Consider the following 24,380-nt stretch of genomic DNA (forward strand, 5'->3'; position numbering starts at 1 on the left):
GATTCCTCCTCTCACTGATTGCCTGCAGAAGTCTTGATCAAGAGTGCTCCATTATTAGCATCCTGGAGCATGTGAAACCACCCTTCTCTCTTCTCCTTCAGATCTGGGAGGTACTCCTTAATATCTGATTCAGGTTCCTTGCCCCTTGGGGTCCACACATTTCCAACAGTTCTCATCAACCCTTTCTTCACACACCACACTATTGCCGAACCACCCAATAATCATCATACGTCACTTCCGGCCTTGGACAGCCCAGCTGTTATTATTGTGCCCCCTCCTAGACTATCCAGAAGAACCATTATGGAAGGAGAGTAAGGACCCCAGAAGCCAGGCCGAGCGGGCATGGGTTAGAGTTGGTTTTTACTTAGAAAACCACTGCAAGATCCAGTAGCAAAATGGAGAGTCCTTTGGATCAACGAAAGTTGTAAGTGCGTTTGTGGGCTGTGAAGGGATTGGGTCGGAGCAAGCTCCAGCAACCGGTGACACTCGGGGGGAGAGAGCCGTGCACAGCGTGTCCAACGGACTCCACCTCCCAGGCTCCTCCGCTCCTTCACCAGCAGCGCCCGGAGGCGCTTAAAATCAACGCCGGGCTCACGCAGTGCGGGAAGCTCCAGCAACCGGTGACACCCGGGGGGAGAGAGCCGTGCACAGCGGGTCTGACGGATGCCACCTTCCAGGCTCCTCCGCTCCTTTGCCAACTGCGTGCAGTGCCCGGAGGCACTTCAATTCAACGCCGGGCTCCCGCAATGTGGGAAGCTCCAGCAACCGGTGACACTCGGGTGGGGTGGGGGGAGAGAGCCGTGCACAGCGGGTCCGACGGACTCCACCTCCCAGGCTCCTCTGCTCCTTTGCCAGCAGCGTCCGGAGGCGCTTAAAATCAACGCCTGGCTCCTGCAGCGCGGGAAGCTCCAGCAACCGATGACACTCGGAGGGAGAGAGGCGTGCACAGCGGGTCTGACGAACTCCACCTCCCAGGATCCTCCGCCAGCAGCACCCGGAAGCGCTTAAAATCAACGCCGGGCTCCCGTAGTGGGTGGTCGGACGAGGCTGGGCTGGGCTGGGCCCCCTCTCTTGGTTTTGCTCCATCCCATTTCTTTAACCTTCAAGCTCCTTGGACGGCCTATTTAGTCAGGCCGCATCAAACCAGAATCAAGGAAAATTAAGGATGGGACACCTATGGCCATAGCGAGGGCAACCCTGAGATCAAATTGTAAGTGACTCCAGTCTTTTGTTTCTTCTCTTAGTTGCATTTGTTCCTAACTTAGTCTGTCTGACTCTCCTCTCACACAAACTTGGCACACAAGCATGGTGGGGCACCCATCTGTCCAGTCTTGGTAAATTTAGAGTGTTCTCCTCATTGTATTCAGCTAAACCTGCCGGCATGGGGAAGCAGATGACAAAAGCTTTATGTCATGAACCCCCGCGGCTCGTACCCCCCTCTTTACCGCAGACATCCATTGACAGAATGCTCCAAAGGCCAATAGACATTGTGGCCAATGAGATTGAACTTACCGAACGCAGATTATCACTGACCCCGGACCGCCCACAGTTTAGCACTATCACGGACTCACCTAACACGCAATATGGCACTTATCAATCCTCTGAAACAGCTAAATTGACCTTGACTCCAGGTTTGGACACTGGCTCGACCCCCAAAATTGGTCACCAGGAGGAGGGGTTCTACTAAGGGTTCAGCAAAGCCCACTTACTCAAGCCAGCCTACCAAGACTACTAGGGCTGGGGTAAAGCGAAAGAAGACTAAAGATGGTTAGCCAGTGTACTCAGGAGATGGGCCTGACCCGACTGTGCCGGAGGGGGAACCTCAGCTTATGGATCTGACACCACCAGCATGGGTAGCTTGGTGAACACCCCCACCCACTACGCTGGCCACACGCTCGACCCATCGCAAGATCGCCGACATACACAACAGCTTTGGCGCTCAGACCCCGCCCCCAGCCACAGAACCAATGCCCCCTAAAACCACCCTAAGCGGCTGGACTCCCATCAGCACTGAAGACACCAGCCACGTTATGAACATCATCCACTCCGGCTCTCCTTCCGACCCATGCCGTCACCACATCTTCAACAAAGCCGACACCATCATCGCACCCCACCTCCGGAACGTCATAAACAACTCCCTCACGTCCGCCACCTTCCCAGAGAGCTGGAAGCACGCTGAGATCAACGCCATACTGAAGAAACCCACGGCGGACCCTAAAGACCTCAAAAACTTCTGCCCCATCTCCCTTATTCCCTTCCCCGCTAAAGTCATCGAGAAGACTGTAAATAAACAGCTGACCGCATTCCTCGAGGCAAATGGCTCCCTCGACCCATCCCAGTCTGGATTTCGAGCCAACCACAGCATCGAGACCGCCCTCATCGCAGCCACAGACGACATCAGGACCCTTCTTGATAATGGAGAAACAACTGCTCTCATCCTCCTAGACCTCTCAGCTGCCTTTGATACAGTCTGCCATCGCACCCTAACAACCCACCTCCACAACGCGGGGATTCAAGGTAATGCCCTGGATTGGATCACCTCGTTCCTCTCCGACAGAACCCAGAGAGTCCACCTTCCTCCCTTCCGCTCAGCGGCCACCGAGATCATCTGCGGCGTACCCCAAGGCTGTTCGCTCAGCCCAACCCTCTTCAATATCTACATGAGCCCCCTCGCCGCCATCGCATGCAAACACAACCTCAACATCGTTTCATACGCCGACAACACCCAGCTGATACTCTCCCTCACCAAAGACCCAGCCACCGCCAAAGCCAACCTCCAGCAAGGAATGAAAAACGTCGCGGAACGGATGAAACTCAGCCGTCTTAAACTGAACTCAAACAAGATGGAGGTCCTCATCCTCGGACCATCCCCATCTGCCTGGGACGACTCCTGGTGGCCCACAGCGTTGGGCACCGCACTGACACCCACGGACCACGCACGCAACCTGGGATTCATCCTGGACTCCTCCCTCAGGATGACCAAGCAAGTCAACCCCATCTCATCCTCATGTTTCAAAACCCTGCGCATGCTCCGAAAGATCTTCCGGTGGATCCCTACCGAAACAAGAAAGACGGTCACCCAGGCCCTCGTCACCAGCCGACTGGACTACGGGAACGCCCGTTACGCAGGAACCACAGCCAAACTTCAGAAAAGGCTCCAGCGCATACAGAACGCATCCGCACGACTCATCCTCGACATCCCTCGCCACAGCCATATATCTGCCCACCTGAGAGACCTGCACTGGCTTCCCATCAGCAAAAAAATCACGTTCAGGCTCCTCACCCACGCACACAAAGCGCTCCACAACATGGGCCCCGAATACCTCAACAGCCGCCTCACGTTCCACACTCCAACCCGCCAGCTCTGCTCCGCTAGCCTCGCCCTCGCCACCGTACCACGGATCCGCAGAACCACCACCGGAGGAAGATCATTCTTTTACCTGGCTGCCAAGACGTGGAACTCCCTACCCACCCACCTACGAATGACCCAGGACCATCTCACCTTCAGGAAACACCTCAAGACCTGGCTTTTCGAGCAGTAGCAGCACCCCCCCCTCCCTTCAGCGCCTTGAGACCCCCACGGGTGAGTAGCGCGCTTTACAAATGTATTGGTTGATTGATTGATTGATAGCTCCCATGCTGGAATCTTTACGCGGTCAAATTCGAGACATTATGAGAGAGGAACTTGCCCATATATCTGCCCGTTTGGATCAAATCCCCACCACATGCACCTGCACTGCTGGGACAGCATCTAAGCCCTCTACATCTGCAAGAGAGATCAGCAAAGTGATTGTAGTTCCCACTGAACCTGGAACAACTGAAGTCAGAGAGAAATCCATTACTCCTAGCAGGGACTCAAATGCCATCCTGGAGGTCCAAAGTAAACAGTGCGAGAAGCGTCACAAAGCAAGGGGTAGTGCACCTGTAAATGAGGGTACCTCTGGAATATCTTCTGATAAAGGGGGGACAAATAGACTGAGAGGCAGGGAAGGGATGGAGTTGCCAACAATAAACCTCCCACCAGCCTCAATTACATATGTCATCGTTCTAACTGGAGTTCTATCCCTCAAAGAAGGCCAGAGGGAAACCCGCCTTAAGTTAAAGAACAAATGTTTACACCTGTTTGCTAGACATAGCCAATTCAACCTTGTTAATGCTGGTGAAATACTCTTGACACGCAGAGTGTGTTGGGTGGGTAACAGACCTAAAGATGTCAGAGGGAACTGTGTTATAGTCAACTTTAGAAACACTACCATTGTGCAAAATCTATTGCATTTCAACCATTGTTCTCCATTTATAGGTTCTGCTATCAGACTCTCCCCGGTCATCCACTTCCATGTTCCAGCGACTTCCCATGATGACAGTGATGATCTTAGATCTAGGCACAATACCTGGCGCCAGACTCTGATAACGACAAGGCAGGGTCCCCCTCATCTCCCAGCATTTTTCCACGATGACAGGGAAGACCCAAGAGCCAGACATAACACATGGCGCCAGACTCAGACAACGACAGGCCGGGGCCCCCCACAAATGCAACCCGATGTCTTTAACTTGCCCCTGGCGAACAGATTTGGGGCCTTAGAAGAGGTTGACTGACATTCGGCTAAGTGGCCACCTTGGTCTTCCTATGCGAGGGAACATTTAGAGGAAAGGACAATGGATTCTAAGAAGAACCCACCTAGCCCCCCAGAAATGTACCCCACTATGACCATTGAAAATGCCCATACTGGGGTAATGATCCTCTTTAATTCTCCCATAGCTCGAACTACCACTGACAGTTTTAAACCTCCCATCACCATTAAGGATTCACAATCCAACACTAACACACACTTACTTGCCTCAATCTATCCATGCGGTAACAGGAAAAAAACTGGCAATGTAGATAGGAGAGAAGATACCTTGCTAATCTCTGATTCCCCGAACAAGCATCAAGAAATAACTATAGGTACAGCAATGACGCCAGATACGGCCGTTCATTCAAAAACTCTAGTACAGGGGGACCCTATAGTTATTAGCAGTGCAGCAAATGAACTTAAGGTTTTATCCCGGAACGTGGCAGGCATAAAAAACAAGCTCGACTGCCCAGACTGGGGGGGGGGGGGGGGTTGTAGAAACGTGTGATATCTGTCTGTTTCAGGAAACCTGGTCTGTGGAAAATTTAACCCGCAAGGGTTTTGCCTCATTCAACTTATCCACTGTAACCAAGGGATGAGGCAGATCATTGGGTGGGCTCTGCACGTGGTTAGGGAGTCATCTTGGATGTAGGATTACCCTAGTGCCGCACATCTTCCCAGGCATAATGTGCCTTGTACTGACGTTCAAACCAGAGTTAACAATCGCCTTAATCAACATATACACGAGGCCGGTCAAGATTGGTCAGGAGTCAGCAACCCTAGATCATCTCGATAATCTGTTAGCTAGCCTCCCGAATAATGCTCCATTAGTGTTGGGAGGCAATATAAACTTTCAATTTGAACCACTGAAAGATCTAATGTGTTCATCTGTAACAGAGGAGGATGAGCTGTGGGCTATCCCCGAGACCAATATCCCCCCTATTAGGGCCTGGACACCGCTGGCACTCCAAATCAAGGCGCCTACCCTAAAGTATTTTTTGCGAGCCTGTAATGGTCGCTTTGGCTCAGACTTCCCTGGGAACCACACTTTTAGCAGAGCTGGTCACTCCTCTATCTTAGATTATATTTTCCTAGAAACCAGGCTATGGTCCCTGGCCAAAGATTTTATTGTCTGTTCGCGGCATGACAGCGACCATAATGTCTTAATACTTACACTTAATCTCCCATTTAATGGGAACAAATCTGCTAAACTCCCCGATGCTGACCACAGACTGACCCTCTCAAACAATAGGCGGAAAGTTAGGTGGACCTGGGTAGAAAAATCAGAAATGGAAAAATGGCTCTCTTATTTGACACCATCATTCCCAACATTGAGGCACTATATGAGATAGTGAAGTCTGGAGACCCTGCCACGTCTCTGGATGAGGTTCAAATGATCAACGAATCTACAATCACAAAGCTGGAGGAGATGTTTTGGACAATGTGTATCAGGGGTCGTGGGAGGACGCCAAGGCAATCTTGGTTTAACGAGGATTGCCGTGCGGCCAAAAAGGCATTAATAGAGGCCATAAAAACAAAGTGCAATGCCACAGTAAAAGCAGCCAGGTATCATTATAAATCCATCATTGCAGCTGCTAAATCCTCGTGGGAAACAGATCAGTGGGACAGTCTGAAATCGGCTCTGGAATGTAAAGACATGAAATCATTCTGGAGCATTGTAACTACTGGTAGTAACAAAGGCCAAGCGGCCCTCAAGCAAAACATTGCACTTCTTAGCCCTCTACGCCTTACAAGATGACGCAGAGAGAACTCAGACCGTAGCAACCCTGACTACCTTGGGGCCTGAGGTAGCCACTCCTGAGATATCCCTGACAGAAGTCCGCAGAGCCTTAAATACAATAGTACCTGGCAAGGCCGTCGGCTTGGATAAGATTCCAGGGGATCTCTATCGGGCTGAACCTAAGATCTGGGGACCTTATTTTTGGGTGATCTTCAACGCCATCTTGCAGGGAATGGCTCTTCCCGCAACTTGGTTAGGTGCTGAGATCATCCCGGTATATAAGAAGGGATCTCCTTTGTCACCGGCAAATTATAGACCGATCAGTTTGATCGATGTCTCACAGAAAATCTTTGCCAGGATCCTTTTAGATCATTTGCAATCTTGGCTGGAAGAACAAAAGATACTGACCCCCTTGCAGGCTGGTTTTACGGAGAAGACATCAACAATAGACCAGATTTTCAGGCTCCAGCTTCTCTATTGGAAAACAGTACATTTAGAAGGCGCTAGCTTGTATCTGGTCTTTGTTGACCTGAAGTGTGCTTTTGACTTGGTAACCACAGGATCAATGGCATTTCCGGTGCTGGCGGAGAGGGGTAGGTCATACAGCTCACCTTTGGGGGCCTATTGGACACTATATTTTAGGTGTCTAATCAACCCACCGGACACTGTTGAGACGATACTTTCTTTAATATTAGGTCGTCCCTTGAAGTTTTGAGTAACTTACTCACATCCCAGACAAGTGGTAGGTAGGTTTACACCAACCACTGTGTGTAGATAGTTTTTCACTAGATCCTGATGAAATGCCATTGGTCCTCCTGACTATTAGGCATGAAACATGTTGACCCAAAAGAGTAGAGCATAGTTACCCTGAGTCATAGCTTCAGATAGCCGCCCCTCTTACCCCGTTTTTAGTCAGGTAGAGAGGCAGTTCAATAAAAGTTGGTACTGGACTACCCAACCTGTTTTAATCACAATTCACTACATCTACACTTCCTAGGCCCCTCACCACCACTGCACCAAATGGCAAGGAACAGAAGATCTCCGCCAAAGAGCCCCTCATAGGTAGGATGCCCGGCGGGTATTGCAGTGCCGACCTGACGAGGAGCAGGCCCATATGATGAAGCATGACACCTAGCTGGCTGGGTATGTGAGGGCCCTAGTACTGACAGGAGGAATTCCCCTCCTCACGACCTATCTAGGATTAATCTCCTCTGTGAAGTTACGACATATCTTCCACTGTCCTTGACCATACAGAGGAACTGCATACTTCTTTTCTAAGTATATACCTGGGCATTTATGCTGTACCTCCATAAACAAAGCCCATTAGTCCCCCCTTTTTGTACACTGTTAGAGTTGGTTTTTGCCACTCACTTGGGGTTTGGTTGCAGGTCCTGGCATTACATTTGGTCAGGAGCTGTAGAAGGGCCTTAATTCGCCTGTCCACCTGCGCCCGTTTCTCTTATCCGAGATCCGTGCAAGTCTCAGTCTGGGGTATTAAGTGAAGTACGTGCAGCAGTTTAGGGCAGGTGACCTCTCTGAGATCTTTCGACAGTAGTGATATGAATGGTGCCCAAAGTTCAGCATATTTCCTGAGATTGGATTAATGAAAGCTGTTCCATTGCCAAGGTCATCCAAAGCCCGTGGAGCCAGGCAGAGTGATCTGGAACCGTGGCAGTGCCCCAGTGTAAGAGGATTGCCTGACGCACCGCGAGAAGAGCCAGTGCTATCTGCCTACCACTCAGTGACCGCAGAGGGAAGGTTGATAAGGTTTGAGAGGCCTAGCAGGGTGTAAGCGGGAAAGCGGGGAATCTTAGTGTCGAAAGCCTCGTCGATATCATTAAGAATCAATTCCCTGAATCGCTCAAGCCGCGGGCAGTCCTAGAGTAGATGCCCTAGAGAGCTAGATTAACCGCAGCTGCACCAGCACTCCTTGGTGTGGTTGTTGTTCCATTGGTGTATCCTAGCCGGAGTGAGATGCCAATAAGCCGCGACTTTATACGCGAATTCTCTCCCTGACGTATTATAGTCTGTGTGATGTGCTCTATAGTAGATGTTATCCCATTCCTTATCTGTGAGGGCCCTACCCAAATACGCCTCCCACCTGAGTTGCCCCCGAGTACGAGTCCCCGTCTGTCGTGGCGTAAGGAGTGTGTACAGTTCCGATATGAGGTGCTTGTCGTCTGTTTTCTTCGCCATCCACTGCTCAAAAGGGGTGAGAGTACGAAATGCCTGCGGGAGGAAGGCCTAGTGTCGCAATTGTATATGGTAATATTCATCTGAGCGGGGAAGGTCGAGATCATGGCATATACGTTAAATGGAATGATGCCCTTAAGATCAAAGAGATGACCTAATCGCTTGCAGCCCGCTTCTCTCGATCGCTGTGCAACAGCGGACTTGACACCTGGGGGGAAGTCCGGGTTGTCCACGAGGGGAGTCATCGGGGAGGGGAATGTGGTGAGGCCCTTCGCCAGCGCTACTGTGTCCCAGACTTTCATGGTGGCCGCCGAGAGGAATAGAGGCCCCAGGCGCGAAGGTGGCGAGGGAGCCAGAGTTCACGCCAGATGTTCGCACCCGCTACCACCTGGTCCATGAAGGTCCAGTGCTTCTCCGATAGTGGACGATTCCACTCTAGCACGTATCGTAGTTGTGCTGCCTGTATGTACCTATGGATGAGAGGTATCCGCACCCCGCCGTCGTCTCTAGAGCGCGACAGTTGTGCCACCGAGAGACGTGCCTTCTTGTTGCCCCAGATAAAGGTGTTCAACGCTAATTGCAATGACCGCACAATGCCGGATGGCGGTGTTCGTGGGAAGGTCTGGAATAGATACAGGATGCGCGGTAGGACCATCACCTTCACCGCCGCAATGCGTCCGAACCACGACAGAGGCTAGGGTTTTTCGCGTCTGGGCTGCCTGAGCTGAGTAGTTCACCTCCAGGGTGCATGGAAGTGAGGGGGTCAGCAGGATACCCAAGTAAGGAATAGGGTCACAGGATCAGTGCAGGGAAAGGGACTGTTGGAGGTCCACGGCCTGTAGGTGCCTTAGGGATAAGTTTAGGACCTGAGACTTGTTTCGGTTCACTTTAGAGCCGGATATCCAGCCAAAAGCTTCAAGGTCTCTTACCAGCGCAGGGAGTGAGGTAAGTGGCTGTGCAAGAGATAGGATGATGTCATCAGCGTATAGGCTAACCTTATGGTGGTCACCCACAAATTTAAGGCCCTGGATGTCTAGATGATCCCGGATGTTCTGCGCTAGGGGTTCCATGTATAGGGTGAATAGAAGTGGTGAGAAGGGACAGCCTTGCCTGGTCCCCCGGGCAATCCGAAAAAGGGCTGAGGAGACCCCATTAGCCCTGACAAACGCGCAGGGGGATTGGTATATGCATTTTACCCACGTGAGAAAGCGAGGGCCAAACCCAAAGCTTCGAAGTATGTCGAACAGGTATGTCCAACTGACTCTGTCGAACGCCTTCTCCGCGTCAACCGAGAAAAGCACTGCGTCCATCCGAGAGCGGTGAACACTATCAATGAGGTGTAGAAGGCGTTTGGTGTTGTCGCTCCCCTTCCTGGTGGGGATGAATCCCGCTTGATCAGGGTCAATGAGACCTGCCATGAGGGGATTCAGCCGCGCCGCTAGGATGCCTGTAAATAGTTTCACGTCTATGTTGAGTAGCGATATTGGGTGGTATGAACCGCATTGGCTCGGGTCTTTGTTGGGCTTGAGGTTGACCGAGATCGCTGCCTCTCCCATCGACTCTGTCATTGCTCCACTGTCTTGGAAGGAGTTGAACAGACGCGTGAGGAGGGGGGACAGTTCGTGACAAAACGTTTTATAAAAAAAGGGCTAGATAGCCATCAGGCCCAGGCGATTTGAAAAGCATCTCGTTTTCCTCTAAGGAAAACGGCTACACTTAAAAAAAAAAAGATTGCTATATTTAAAAGCAATCACAAACATGGTGGTCTGCTGACCCCAGCAGGCCACCATCCCTATAATATTTGCAATTCCCAATGGGTCGCAAACGAGACCTACCTCAATAATAGGCATGAGGTTATCAATTTGCGAACCACTGGGAATCGCAGAAGGTATCAAAGACTTATTTATACATTGGTGTTTGCGATTACCAAATAGCAAATCACAAAAATTTGCTATTTGGTAATCGCAAATGATTACCTACGTATATTTGGCCCATTGTGCTGGTCGATGTTCTTAAGTAAGTATTTCAGCATGTTGATGATAAAGTCCTGATAGTTTTGTATAGCACTGACAGAGACTCACATTATGCAGCACAAAACAAAACAGTTAGAGCTTACACATGAAGATGATAATGATGAGGTTAATAAAGCGCATGATTGCCGAAAGGCATCTTGGTGCTAACGTCTACCAGATGTCTTGCTGCTAATGTCTGCTAGATGTCACATTTGGGTTCTACTAGTTAACCGGCATAGATGTAAATAGCCAAGTTTTGAGTTGTTTTCTAAAATTGATAAAGTTGCGCTGGTAGTCGAGGTGCCTGTGCATTTTGTTCAAATGTTTACAGGAGGCGGAAGTAAATCTTCTGCTGCCCCAAGTCGCTCTATTAATTTTAATCTCTACTGTTCTTGATGTAACTGTGCAAAGGGCTCTCCTAGGTGTGCACCATTTGAATTTTGTTTTAAGGTACTTAGGTCCTGTACCGTGAAGAGATTAGTGTGCCTTGTAAGCTATTTGCTTCCTAATAGGAAGCCAATGTAACTCCAACAGTGCGTTTGAGGCCGATTTAAACTTTGGAATTCTCAATAAGAGAAGGGCGGCTGCGTTTTGTAAGATTTGCAGTTTGTTCAGAATATGCAGTAATCGAGTCTGAAAAGCACTCGAGCGATGATAACCGATTTCTTCAAATCAAATAGAATCTTAATAGAAAATTGCTGGTGGAGGTGAGCTTATTTATCAGAGCTAAAAAAGATTGGTTTACATCAATGATGACTTCTAAGCGTCTGACTCTATGGACCGGCATGAGGAGAGGGCCCAAATGTTGGGGCCACCAAGATGTTTTCCAAAAGGAGGTCTCCCTCCCAACCAAAAGGACCTTAGTTTTGTCCAAGTTAAGTTTAAGGCAATATTGTCTCATCCAACCTTAATCATACAGTTGTTGAAGCGTTTGGTGGTGTCGTCGACATCAGTTAAGATTGACACCACAATTTCTGTATTGCCCGCATACTAAATTGTAGAGAATGCAAAAAAGCAGATCAGCCTGGCCAGAGGACCAACGTAAGCGTACAAAAGGGTGGGACTCAGAGATGACCCTTGTGGAACGCCACGCGGCAAAGAAAAGGGTTGTGGAGTGTTCTGTGTCTGAGAGAAAGGAACGCAGCAGTTTCAGAGCTGATCCTCCAATGTGCATGGTATCTAAGCGATCTACTAGCACTGTGTGACTCACGGTGTCAAAGGCTGTGGATAGGTCCGGCAAGATCACTGCAGTCTTTCCTCCGTTGTCGAACTGGAAGATGTGACACCGACACATAAGCCTACACCTGCATCGATCAATGTAATCACATGAACATCACAACAGCATTTGTACTATTCAGAAATTGCTGCATGAAGAAAAGCTATTGAATGTCCGGTCAATATCATGGAAAGTTTCAGGATGAAATCTCGTATCTGATTGGAAGGCGGTAAAAGCCTTTCTTAAGGAGCAGGACATTATTTGTATCCAAGAGAGTTGGTGAACATACACTTGCACACAAAAGGCACACACCAACTGCAATACCAAGAATTGCATCTATACAGTCACATGTCCCTGTGAAAAAAGAATTATGGGGATGACCACAAGGCCAGTTAAAACTTGCATTACTGAATATCAGAGCAATGTTACGTGCCAGAGAACCAGCCCAAAGATGTGTGCAAATGTTGTCAACCATGGGCACTCCGCTAATGATTTATGTTGGACTGTGTTTGAAGCCATACCCAATGTTAGAAAGGGTGCCCTCATCAAGAAAGAGAAGAATTGGATACCCATGGATTAGATGAGGACATACCCTGGGTGGAAATCAACCCATGATCTCCAATAAAGCCATAGTTTCTACATCTAATATGAATAACCCTAGGGTTATAGACACAACATTCATTGGATTTGCATGTACCTGCATTTACATGATAATGATCATAGGGCCACATGGACAAGCCCCTATCGCCACCACAACGTCACCTTTACAAACGCTGTGGTGGCTTAACGCTGCCTTGTACATAAGGCACTCTATCACACTATGGTTAGCGTGATAGGGGCATGCAGTGGGTGTTGTGGTGGGCGTTCCACTGCAACACCCATTGTAGTTGACGCTGACTCCTATGTACAAGGGTGGCGTACAAAGGAGGCAGCGCCAAAATCAAGACCAGGAAAATCCTGGTCTTAAGTTCGCGAAACAAGGAGAAATGCATTATTTCTCCTCGTTTTTGCTTTCTCCATGTGGGCTGCCTTGTGCAGTACACATGGAGAAACCAAATGCCATGGTTTGCTTATGTACAGGAAGGTGTCCCATCCTGTACATGAACAAACCTTTCGTTTAAACTGCCATTTTGTAACTTTCACGTGTGCTGCATGAACCAGCAAAAATGAAAGTTATAAAATGGCATTTTAGGATTTTTTTGTGCAGGAAGGGACACCTTTCTTCACATAAACAATCCTCCCCTCCACACAAACACCCTTGCACTCATTGCAGGGGAAAACGCAAGGCTGCACCACATTCTTGTAAATATGGTGCAGCCTTGCGTTTCAGAAGTGGCGGAGCGTGTCGTTAAGCCAAAGAGGTTAACGACACGCTCTGCCACTGCCTAGTACATATCCCCCATAGTGTCTAATTATTATCCATTGTTTCCTTCAAATAGGAATTACCCCAGATTTATAGACACAGAGTACAAATGTCTTCACTGCCTGAAAATGACTATAGTGTCCTCCAACCTCCTATAGTCTAGGTGGCAAATATTGTTAACTTCAGATCGACACCATAGATCATGTACACCCCTCCCTCCCCCATTAACAACTACAGCCGGACAATCCCCCGACTGAGGGGGCGACCACACCACCGCTGCCTGGAGATGTCGGCGCATTACAGCCAGAACTCACCACGACAAATGGGTCTTTCCTGCCACTGCACCTGTCTACACATCATAGTGTGGCTCAGGGTGTAGTGGATTTTGAACCTCGGTCCTGGATCTGTACGTGATCCAAAAGGGTTCACTGGGGATTACATATTCCAAGATGGCGCCCATCATCTTTTGACTTCCGCCACATCCATTCATCTACACCGGTGAACGATGCGAATACTGGTTATAAGCGGCTGGCCACCCCTGGCCCCCACTCCAGAGGCGCTGACACGGGGTAGGTCGCCGTTTGATTGTCGTAAGGACGACATAAGTACTTTTCTCATTTTGCAAATTGTTGCAAATTACGGGGGCATCCCACATACCTAGCCCTCTACCCCGAGGACTCTCTTAATGTTAATTTAAGTTTCTACAGTACTCTAAACTATAGTGTTTTTCCAGACGCCCTCGAGTAGGCACAAACACAACCCAAATTGGATAAGTGACCCACCCTCCCGTAGCTCCCCAGTGTTTGAAACCACTGATAAGTTTAGATTGTAACTTGTGTGTCACAGGTTTCCCCTTGTGTTTGTTACACCGCAGTAATATGAGATTATCATGGTTGTAGTCATGCCAGTGTTGCACTCCACCACATACATGAAGAATCATTGTCTGTCAAAATGTGACTTAACTTCTGCTTTTTCTTCTGCTTTTCCCTCGCTCGATCAGGTCAGCCTTATTAGGCCTTTTTTAAGGTATTCCACTTCGGATACTTCAAAGCTTGGATTCCATGCACCTCACCATTGGTTCCAAACATTGTGTAGATCAGATTGCTTTATTTGGTCCTGAAGATATGTCCTACATCATTACTTGATTAAAAAATGGCAAGAAACATGTTGACCACTAGATTTCTATTCTGAAGCCACCAAAGATCATTGCCTCCATCGGCGGCGCAGGCATACTCACTGAATTAAAATTTCTTTCTAGAGATTTGCCCGGTCTATTTTTATTTCTCATTCATCACTTTTTTGACACTCACTTACTCCAATCGACTATTAGGGCCCTATACTTGCACTTCACATATGGCTTTGGAAAGAAATCTCGGATAAAGAGCCCCCTAGAGAGTGCCCGTCGAGCATTGCAGCACCGGTTCAACGAGGAGCAAGACCTATGTTGAAGCATGACACTCGCAAGGGTGTGTGAGGGCCTTAATTCCAAAAAGGAACCACCCCATACCTTTTGGTTCCCGCATATCTGACCTGATAGAGTACAACAACCCCCCTCTTCTATAGGAACTAGCGGCCATATTATCAAGAACGGCGTTAAAATTATCGCCGCTTTAGCGGCAGGAAACTGCAGCTAAAACGGCGACAATGGGCTTGATAATATGCCCTTGTGAATTCCCATAGAAGCCCATGTTCACACCAGAACATGGGCTTCTGTGGGAATTCATACGGTGGGCATCTTGGAATTTGCCCCCCCCAAAAAAGTAAGGTGGTCTAAACTCAGAATTGGGATCCTCGTACAAAATACTGCAAAACACGCCTAATCTAACTGAAAAACTGGGGGGTGTGGCTTGGCTGCTGAAGGGGGCGGATGCATGATCTTGCTGCTCTGCACCGGCCCGTTTATTATCATACAGGACTCGCCGGTGTCCCTGCTGAGGGGAACAGCCCTGACGGAGGAGCCCAGAGTGCTAAGGGGGAGAGTGGTTTGAAGTTCCCTCTAGGCCTGAGAGCTGGGAGACACCTGTTGCCCTTGGTAGGGGCAGAGGGCAGGTGAGCCTACAACACATAAGGACTTGTGGGCAGGTATCAGCCCAGGGCAGTGCGTCGCATCTTGGCCGCGCTGGCTGTGGCATAAATGTATGAATGTACACTTGAGTACCTCTCTCCTCAAAGATGGGTAAAGCTAGGGCCCAACCTTAAGGAGCGCCGACTGGTGGAGAGGAGGTGACCTCGGAACAAGGTGGGGAGAAGCAGGATCCAGGAGATACAGAGGAGCCTGTGCAGCAGCAGTTGGCTAAAATCATCAAAGCTATTGCAGACACTAAAGTCACCTTACACCAGGACATTAGCACCGTGTCGGTGAGGCTGAGAATGCTGAGGGCGTAAAACCAAATACTTGCGGAGAGGGTTAAAATAGAAAAGTCCTCCCTTGCTGATCTCCACCCTGCACACAAATCGCTGTCAACCCAAGTAGTGGAGCTCATACACTTGGACATAGGGCTGAAGATACTGAGGGCCATAATAGGTGAAATAACATCAGGGTGGTTGGGCTGCCTGAAGGGGTGGAGGAAAAGGACATGGTCGCCTACCTGAAAGAATGGCTTAGCACAGTGGTCACCCTGACCAGCTTTTTGGCCTTCTATACCCTGGAAAGTGTTTATTGAGTGCCGACCGGCCTGCCGGAACCGGGATTCCCACCATGTCCAGTGGTGGCATGGCTTCTACATTGCAAAGGGCAAGAACTCTGGTCCTGTTTGTTGTGAGCAATAGCATGGTCTCAATATTCCTGGATTACACAATTGAGGTGCAGAGGAGGAGAGTCTCTTTTCTTGAAGTTAAAAGGGCCCTGAGGGATTCCCTGGGGTTCCCTGTCCGGCTCTGGATTGTACTGGATGGAGCGACTCACTTTTGTGATGATCCGGCAGTGGCTTGGGAGTGGTTAGAGGCCCATAAGTCTGGCTCCACTATTCGGAGGAAGAGTTCTGCTGCTGCCACTCGTAAATAGAAGTCGAGAAAGAGGCCCTGGAGAAGGCTCCGTAGTGGCCAATTGGGGAGGCCCAGCAACTCGCAGACTTAGAGAGAAAGGGCTGAGGCTCTCCAGGCAGTGGCGGCATTCAAGACGGGGATAGAGAGCTGCTTGGAGGTTGGCTCTCATTCAGGGAATGAGACAGAGGGATCAGTCTCGACTCCTCATGGGCTGACAGTGCTCAGCCACCGATAGTGACACTGGGTACCGCTGATGAGATTATTTTATGGGAAACCTGTGGGCTCCAGAGGCATCTCCGTGGATATAGGACTCCTGGTGGTTGTTGGGGGAGAGAGCCTAGTGATTGTTTTGGTGGTCAGGGGCTGGCGCAGACAGGTTGAGGATCTGTAGCCTTTGGACTGTAGCCTACCCCCTCTCCGAGGGCCACACCTAAGGCTGGTTTTGGTCTTATGATAGATTTGATTGTTTACCTGACGCTTGGGTGGCTGGCCGTTGCCAGGCTGCTCCTGGGATGGTGAGTTTATGTTTTGGGGTTATTTTTCTGGTGTTTTAGTTTATTTTCAGTGCATGGGTGTTTCTTTTGATTTTCACTGGGAAAACCGGGTGGGGTGGGGAGGTAGGAGGGGCCTGGAGGATTCCTACAGTTGCGATGCCGGCACCTAGCACTTTAAGGTTCCTGACCTGGAACATTAGCGGGATGGGCTCTGCTACAAAGAGGCATGCAGTGCATAGTTACCTGTGGAGGCGGGGAGTGCAGATCGCCCTCCTACATAAGACACATCTCATACAGAGTGAGGTGGAGAGATTGTGCTGGTGGTAGAGAGGGCAAGTATTTGCAATGTACTTTTTCTTCAGGGTCACTCGGCTCCCCTGGCTGACTCGACAGGGGAAAATATGCTTCTAGGTGAGGATTTCAATTGTGTTTCCAATGTTATGCTAGATCGCACAACACCCCCTCTGCTTGGGGCCCAGGCTCACCGCTGTGTTGCTGGGTTTCGTGAGTGGATGCAGCACTGGGGACTAGAGGATATTTGGAGGACAAAGCATAATGATGGGAGGGATTACTCTTTCTACTCACCTATGTATCAAATACATACACAACTGGATGCCTTCTTCTGTTCTTCTGGCCTTGGTCTCAGTGTTGCCCACATGAAATATTTGGGGCGCACAGTTTCAGACCATAGCCCTTTATTGATTGATTATAGACTGAACCGCCCCCTGATACTGTTGTGTCAGTTTGATCCAAGGGCCTTTGAGGACATGTGCTTCAGGGAAAACTCTGGGCACTGCCATTAACAATTACATCTCCAATAACGCACGTTCAGGGCCTAAGGAACTGGTGTAGTAGGAGGCTTTTAAAATCGTGGTGCGCGGGCAATGTTTGGGCCACTCGATCGGTGTGCTGTGTGAGCTACACTTGGAATTGGAGGCTCCTGAAGACTGCCTCCATAGACTGGATAATTCACAGAGTATGGCGGCTGAGGACCCGGGGGGTCTGCAAGATACGCATAAGTGTTTAGGTGAAACGATTGAGAAGTTGCGTTGCCATTATTATAGAAGTTACTTCATGAAGGTTCAGGAGGAGGAGGGGTGGCCTGGTGAGCTGTTGGCATGGCTTATATGGCTGGAGTCCAATGGGTCTCTTGTCACGCAGTTGTGGTCTGAGGCTAAGGAGTCCGTTTATAATCCGGAGGCGATTTACACCCTGTTACGTGACTACTATGGAGGACTATATTGTGCACATCCGTCGATCTCCTCGAGGGACCGGAGGGACTTTCTAGATACACTACTGCTTTGGGTGCTGGACCCTCAAGCGCAGGAGGCACTTGGGCGAATAGTGACCAAACAGGAAGTATGTGCAGCTATTAAAAGCATGGCAGCTGGAAAGACCCCGGGCCTTGATGGGGGGTCTGCAAGATACGCATAAGTGTTGCAGGCCTATAAATGTACAGATGTTCTATTCATGTAACACCAAAAAATCAATAAAAAATGCTTTAAAAAAGCTGACTTTAAAACGGACCCCTTTCATGCCTATCTGCATGTCTTTTAATTTAACAGATAAAAGCAGATGTATTTCTTAACTACTGTAAAACCCCTTAATGTAATCATTATCCGTGATCCAGCACCTATTTTCATTTCATGTTTTACTTTATCTTGCATAACCAATGGTGGCTGCCTTTTCCAGCTACTGCATTTCGGAAGTTGTTTTCTGCAACATGTACTGAGCATACTGAGTGGCCTCCAGGTGCCTTTAAGATCTGGATCACTATTTATGACGGACCAGGTAAGAGCTTTGGTGCAGAGGTTGAGGGCAGCGCCATTTTCTCATAATGCTTGTTAGTGGGTGATAAAGACAGCCACACTACATTCACATCCATACCTTGGCCTCTCTGCAGAGTGCAAAATGCGGTGCCACTTATATGCCAATTGTAATTGTGAATAAATGAGAAAGTGTGTGGAGGAGTGTTAGACCTTTTTTTTCAGCGAGTTTATCCCCAGGCCTTTTGCTTCTTAGCCTCCTATTTTTTATCCTGTTTTTGTTGGCTATAGGACTCTGGGCACTTCACCACTGCTAATCAGTGCTAAAGTGCATATGCTCTCTGTGTAAATTGTGTTTATGGATTGGTGATTCCATGATTGGCTTATTTGATTTACTTGTTAGACCCTAGTACAGTGCACTGTGTGTGCCCAGGGCCTGTAAATCAAATGCAGCTAGTGGGCCTTCAGCACTGATTGTGACACACACACAAGCAGCCTTTCAAAGGTGTCTCAGACCTGCCACTGCATTGTCCGTGCACAGTTTTTAACTGCATTGTCGACCTGGCAAGTACACCTACCTGCCAGGTCCTATCCTTTCCTTTTCTCACATGGGACTCACCCCTAAGGTATGCCTAAGATACCCCTCTGGGCATAGTCCAGTTTATGTGAAAGGTAGGACATGTCCTACTGTGTGTGACATGTCCTGATAGTGAAATACTGTGTATTTTGTTTTTTCCCTACTGAAAGGCCATCTGTCCCATAGGATAGCATGGGATATACTTTGTAACATCTTACAAGTATAACTTCCCATGGGGACAGGATAGAAAGGTAGAGTTTAGGTTCTCGGAACTCAGAGTAATCAAACATCTTTTAGCAAAGATGATTTTTAAATTATGTGTTTGAAAATGCCACTTTTAGGAAGTAGACATTTTCTTGCTTAACCATCATGTGTGCCCCTGCTGGGATGCGGATTGACTGTCTGGCTTAAGAGTGACAGGGGCTGTGGATGTACATTTGCTGTAGACAGCCACTGGGGGGTTGAGGTGTGTCCTGACTTTCCTGGATACGTTATTGCTGGGCTGAATAGACCTGGGATGCAACTAGAGTAGTGGGAGGAGATTTCCTTGCACCTGAATAGCCCTGTCTGCCTTACACAATGCTGTCTCCCCTCCTGCCAGGACACTGGACCGGAGAGGACAGAACTAGTTTGGACTGAGCTAAGAGACTCTCTGCCACAAGAGAGCAAATCAAAATGTGGTATAAATATTGGGGCCCAGATCCCAGAACTTTAGACTACTTCTGGACTCAAAAGGAACCTCTGCCAAGGAGAAGTGCTGGGAACCCTGAAGGAGAAGTACTACCCCTGTGCTGTGGGCTGTCGGGTTGGCCTGCAGTGGCTGTTTCTTCCAAGGTGAGGCCACAGACTGAACTGTGCTGTGTATCCTGCTTGAAGAAGATCTTCAAGGACTTGGTGTACAGCTTGCCTCCTGTCCTGTTCTGAAGTCTCAGGGACACAAAGACTTCATTTCCTCTGTCCTCCTGCACCTGGAACTGCTGTTTTAGTTGCCACAGAGGGAAATAGTCACACTGACGCCCGCGAGCGATGCCGTGACCTGCAACTAAGCTGTGGGCACAGCTCATGAAGTACACAACGCACCGCCCTTACTTGCACCGCAGCCCGACGCCTGCCAATGCAGCACCGCACCAACTCTAACTCCGTCACTGAGTCCGCTGCCTGCAGCAGAGCAGAGGGCACCGCTCGTAACGGTCATGACACACCGCCCAACTCACACCGCAGTCCTGACCTCACTGACACCGGTGCTTCATCATCGCGGAGCCAATACCTGATGTGGGTGACCTCCCGAAACCATTGACCCAGCATCATCGTAAGGAACCAATGCCTCAACACCACCACAACGGCACCTCATAGGCAACAGTTAGGAACTGGTACCTCACCTCCCCTGCATCTCAGTAAGGAACCAACACCTCACCTACCATGTGGTCATAGGGAACTGATGCCGCACGGCACCAACCAAGCATCACCACCCCAACGCTGTGTACCGTTTTTGTTTTCATCGTTTGCCAAGGTACTGTTCTTTGTAGGGGTGGGCAGAAAACTACGCTCCACCAGCATAGCAGATAAAGCCAGCCACCCCTGCTCACCGGCCTGGTCCCTGCTTCTGAAAGCAGGCAGGCCAGGGAGAGCCTCCCCGGGCCCCAGTGGACCCCTGTCGCCAGCACCCGGACCCTCGGCTGGCTTGCAGGACGGGGGCTCCCGCACCCCAGGGCCCACCGGATGGAGCACGAGCCCCGGGCCCGGTCCCTGCTTCCGAACCCTAGCCAGACCGGGGAGAGCCTCGCCGGGCCCCGGTGGCCCCCGTCCCAAGTGCCCGGACCCTCGGCTGTCTTGCAGGATGGGGGGCACCTGCACCCTGGGACACTGGGACAGAGCAAAAGCCCTGGGTCCGGGCCCAGCTTCCGAAACCTAGCCAGGCCGGGGAGAGCCTCCCCGGGAACTGATGGACACCCTTCCCCAGCGCCCGGACCCTCGGCTGGCTTGCAGGACGGGGGGTTCACGCACCCCGGGGCCCGCCGGATGGAGCACGAGCCCCGGGCCTGGTCCCAGCTTTTGAACCCTAGCCAGGCCGGGGAGAGCTTCCCCGGGCCCCGGTGGACTCCCGTCTTCAGTGCCCGGACCCTCGGAAGGCTTGCAGGATTGGGGGCTCCCGCACCCTGGGATGGAGCACAAGCCCCGGTCCCAGTCCCAGCTTCCGAATCCTAGCCAGGCTGGGGAGAGCCTCCCTGGGCCCCGGTGGACCCCCGCACCCAGACCCTCGGTTGGCTTGCACGGGGAGAGGCGACCACCGCAGCTGGGACGATCCACAGGAAGGGCCCGGCTAGTGTCCAGAGTCGCCGCCGCCCCGGAGGGAGGCACCTCATCCAGCCACGGCACGCACCCAGCCCGCTTCGCTCCCCTGCCCGACCGACCCAGCCCTTAGAGCCAATCCTTATACTAAAGTTACGGATCTGACTTGCCGACTTCCATTACCTACATTGTTCCAACATGCCAGAGGCTGTTCACCTTGGAGACCTGCTGCGCATATGGGTACGTCCCGGCGCGAGATTTACACCATCTCCCTCGGATTTTCAAGGACCAGCAAGAGCTCACCGGACGCCGCCGGAACCGCAACGCTTTCCACAGCTCGGGCCCCTCTCTCGGGGCGCACCCATTCCAGGGTGCCCTACCCTTCACAAAAAAAGAGAACTCTCCCCGGGGCTCCCGCCGGCTTTCTCAGGGATCGTTTGCTTTACCGCACTGGACGGCGCGAGAGCGCCCGTCTCCGGCACTCCGGGTTCGGGGATCTGAACCCGACTCCCTTTCGATCGGTCAAGGGCAACGGAGGCCATCGCCTGTCCCTTCCAAACGGCGCTCGCCCATCTCTTAGGACCAACTGACCCATGTTCAACTGCTGTTGACATGGAACCCTTCTCCACTTCGGCCTTCAAAGTTCTCGTTTGAATATTTGCTACTACCACCAAGATCTGCAACTGCAGCGGCTCCACCCAGGCCCTTGCCCTGGGCTTCCGTGCACACCGCAGCGGCCCTCCTACTCGTCGTGGCTTAGCCCTCGCGGCTCCAGCGCCATCCATATTCAGGGCTAGTTAATTTGGCAGGTGAGTTGTTACACACTCCTTAGCGGATTCCGAATTCCATGGCCACCGCCCTGCTGTCTATATCAACCAACACCTTTTCTGGGGTCTAATGAGCGTCGGCATCGGGCGCCTTAACCCGGCGTTTGGTTCATCCCGCAGCGCCAGTTCTGCTTACCAAAAGTGGCCCACATGGGCACTCGTATTCCATGCCCGGCTCCGCGCCAGCGAGCCGGGCTTCTTACCCATTTAAAGTTTGAGAATAGGTTGAGATCGTTTCGACCCCAAGACCTCTAATCATTCGCTTTACCAGATAAAACTGGGGGCTCCGAGCAAAGAGGGAAACTTCGGAGGGAACCAGCTACTAGATGGTTCGATTAGTCTTTCGCCCCTATACCCAGGTTGGACGACCGATTTGCACGTCAGGACCGCTACGGCTCCCCACCAGAGTTTCCTCTTGCTTCGCCCTGCCCAGGCATAGTTCACCATCTTTCGGGTCCTATCATGCATGCTCATGCTCCACCTCCCTGACGGAGCAGGCGAGACAGGCCAGTGGTGCGCCCGCCGCTGGAAGAGCGGCGGGATCCCACCTCACCTTTATTGCGCCACAGTGTTTCGCTCTGCCCTCCGACTCGCGCATGTGTTAGACTCCTTGGTCCGTGTTTCAAGATGGGTCGGTGGGTAACTGGCATTGCCGCAGACCCCTGGCGCCTGGCATGGGCCTCTCCACCACCTGCCACGCCAAAGCCTTCCCAGCCGACCCGGAGCCGGTCGAGGCGCACCGCTGTTGAGGAAATGCACCCTGCGGGGGCCAGGTAGGGCTGGGGCGCCGGTCCCGCAGAGGAGATCCGGAACTCCCTGGCCACCGACCTTCCCGCCGTGTTGAATCCTCCGGGTGGACTGCATGGACCCCACTCGACCGTTTCACGCCCTCTTGAACTCTCTCTTCAAAGTTCTTTTCAACTTTCCCTTATGGTACTTGTTGGCTATCGGTCTCGCGCCCGTATTTAGCCTTAGATGGAGTTTACCACTTACTTTGGGCTGCATTCCCAAGCAACCCAACTCCGAGAAGACCCGATCCCGGCACGCCGGGGGCCGCTACCAGCCTAACACCGTGCACGGGGTGAGCCTCGATCAGAAGGACTTGGGCCACCTGAGTGAATCCGGGGAGTCGGTCTTCTGTACGCCACATTTCCCGCGCCCACCGCTGGGCGGGGATTCGGCGCTGGGCTCTTCCCTCTTCACTCGCCATTACTGGGGGAATCCTGGTTAGTTTCTTTTCCACTGCTTAGTAATATGCTTAAATTCAGCGGGTTGCCACTTCTGATCTGAGGTCGTAGTCTGAAGAAGATGCCAGAGCGTTAAGGGGTTGCCGAGGAAGGCCAGGCCCCTGCTGGAGAGGGGCCTGGCGTCCCGGCAGCGTGCGCGCCCTCTTTCCCCGGGTCGGATCTGGAGGGGTTTCGCCCTCCCCGGGAAGCCGGCCGTGGAGTTGGACGCCCGAGGCGCATGCGCGCGGGCAGCCGGTGGGACACCACAGACAGCCACATGCAGCATGCAGCCAGGTGCCCTAGGACGGTCCTGTGGCAGATCGGTCGCCAGGCCCCTTCTCGGGGCCAGGCGTGCCGGCAGCGTACCTTCGCGGCAGGACCCAGCGAGGGACCCTGCCACGGGCGAATGGAGGAGTCTGGCCTTGAGGGGGGACATAGGGAAGCCCCGGGGTGATTGACGATTGAGCGACCCTCATACAGGCGCCGCAAGGTGCGTTCGAAGTGTTGATGATCAATGTGTCCTGCAATTCACACTAGTTCTCACAGCTAGCTGCGTTCTTCATCGATGTGCGAGCCGAGTGATCCACCGCCAAGAGTCACAGGCAACTTTTCGAAAACTTTCGCCCACCTTCAGGCGCAGGAGAGGTGGGAGGAAGGTGACGCCATCCGTCCGCCGCCCGAGCAGCGAGACGGCCCGGGCGCCCCGTTCAAGGCTTCCCCTCTGGGAGTCAGACTGCACTGTTGGGAGAAAAAAACATCACCAGGCGCTCGGCCCGGGATTCCCCCCCACCCACCCGCAGGCGAGGAAGGGGGCTCCCGGTGCGTCAAGGGGCAGGCAGCCCCACAGCCGCCGGTCCCGCCCGGAGTAACCGGGAGGGACGCACGAGTCTTCAAACCCCCCGGCCTGGCCGCACGGGACCAGGTCAAACCGGGTACCTGGCATCGAGGGAGGATCGCCCCACCTGCACCTCAGCCGTACGTCACTGGGCGGCCCCGAGCCGTGCACCAAGCTGGCTTGTACAGCCCACCCAACCCTTGCCCGTGCCAGAGGCGCCGGAAGGGAAGAGCCAGGCAGCTC

At 51.5% G+C, this 24,380-nt stretch overlaps 2 pseudogenes; both read right to left on the reverse strand.

Annotated features, from left to right (window-relative positions):
- Nucleotides 1-21,448: 21,448 nt before the first annotated feature.
- Nucleotides 21,449-23,348, reverse strand: LOC146813527 (28S ribosomal RNA; annotated as a pseudogene).
- A 420-nt stretch (nt 23,349-23,768) lies between these two features.
- On the reverse strand, nt 23,769-23,900 carry LOC146813528 (5.8S ribosomal RNA; annotated as a pseudogene).
- Between the last annotated feature and the right edge of the window lie 480 nt (nt 23,901-24,380).

The sequence above is a fragment of the Triturus cristatus genome, chromosome 7 (genome assembly GCF_964204655.1).
Source record: "Triturus cristatus chromosome 7, aTriCri1.1, whole genome shotgun sequence".
Lineage (NCBI taxonomy): Eukaryota > Metazoa > Chordata > Amphibia > Caudata > Salamandridae > Triturus > Triturus cristatus.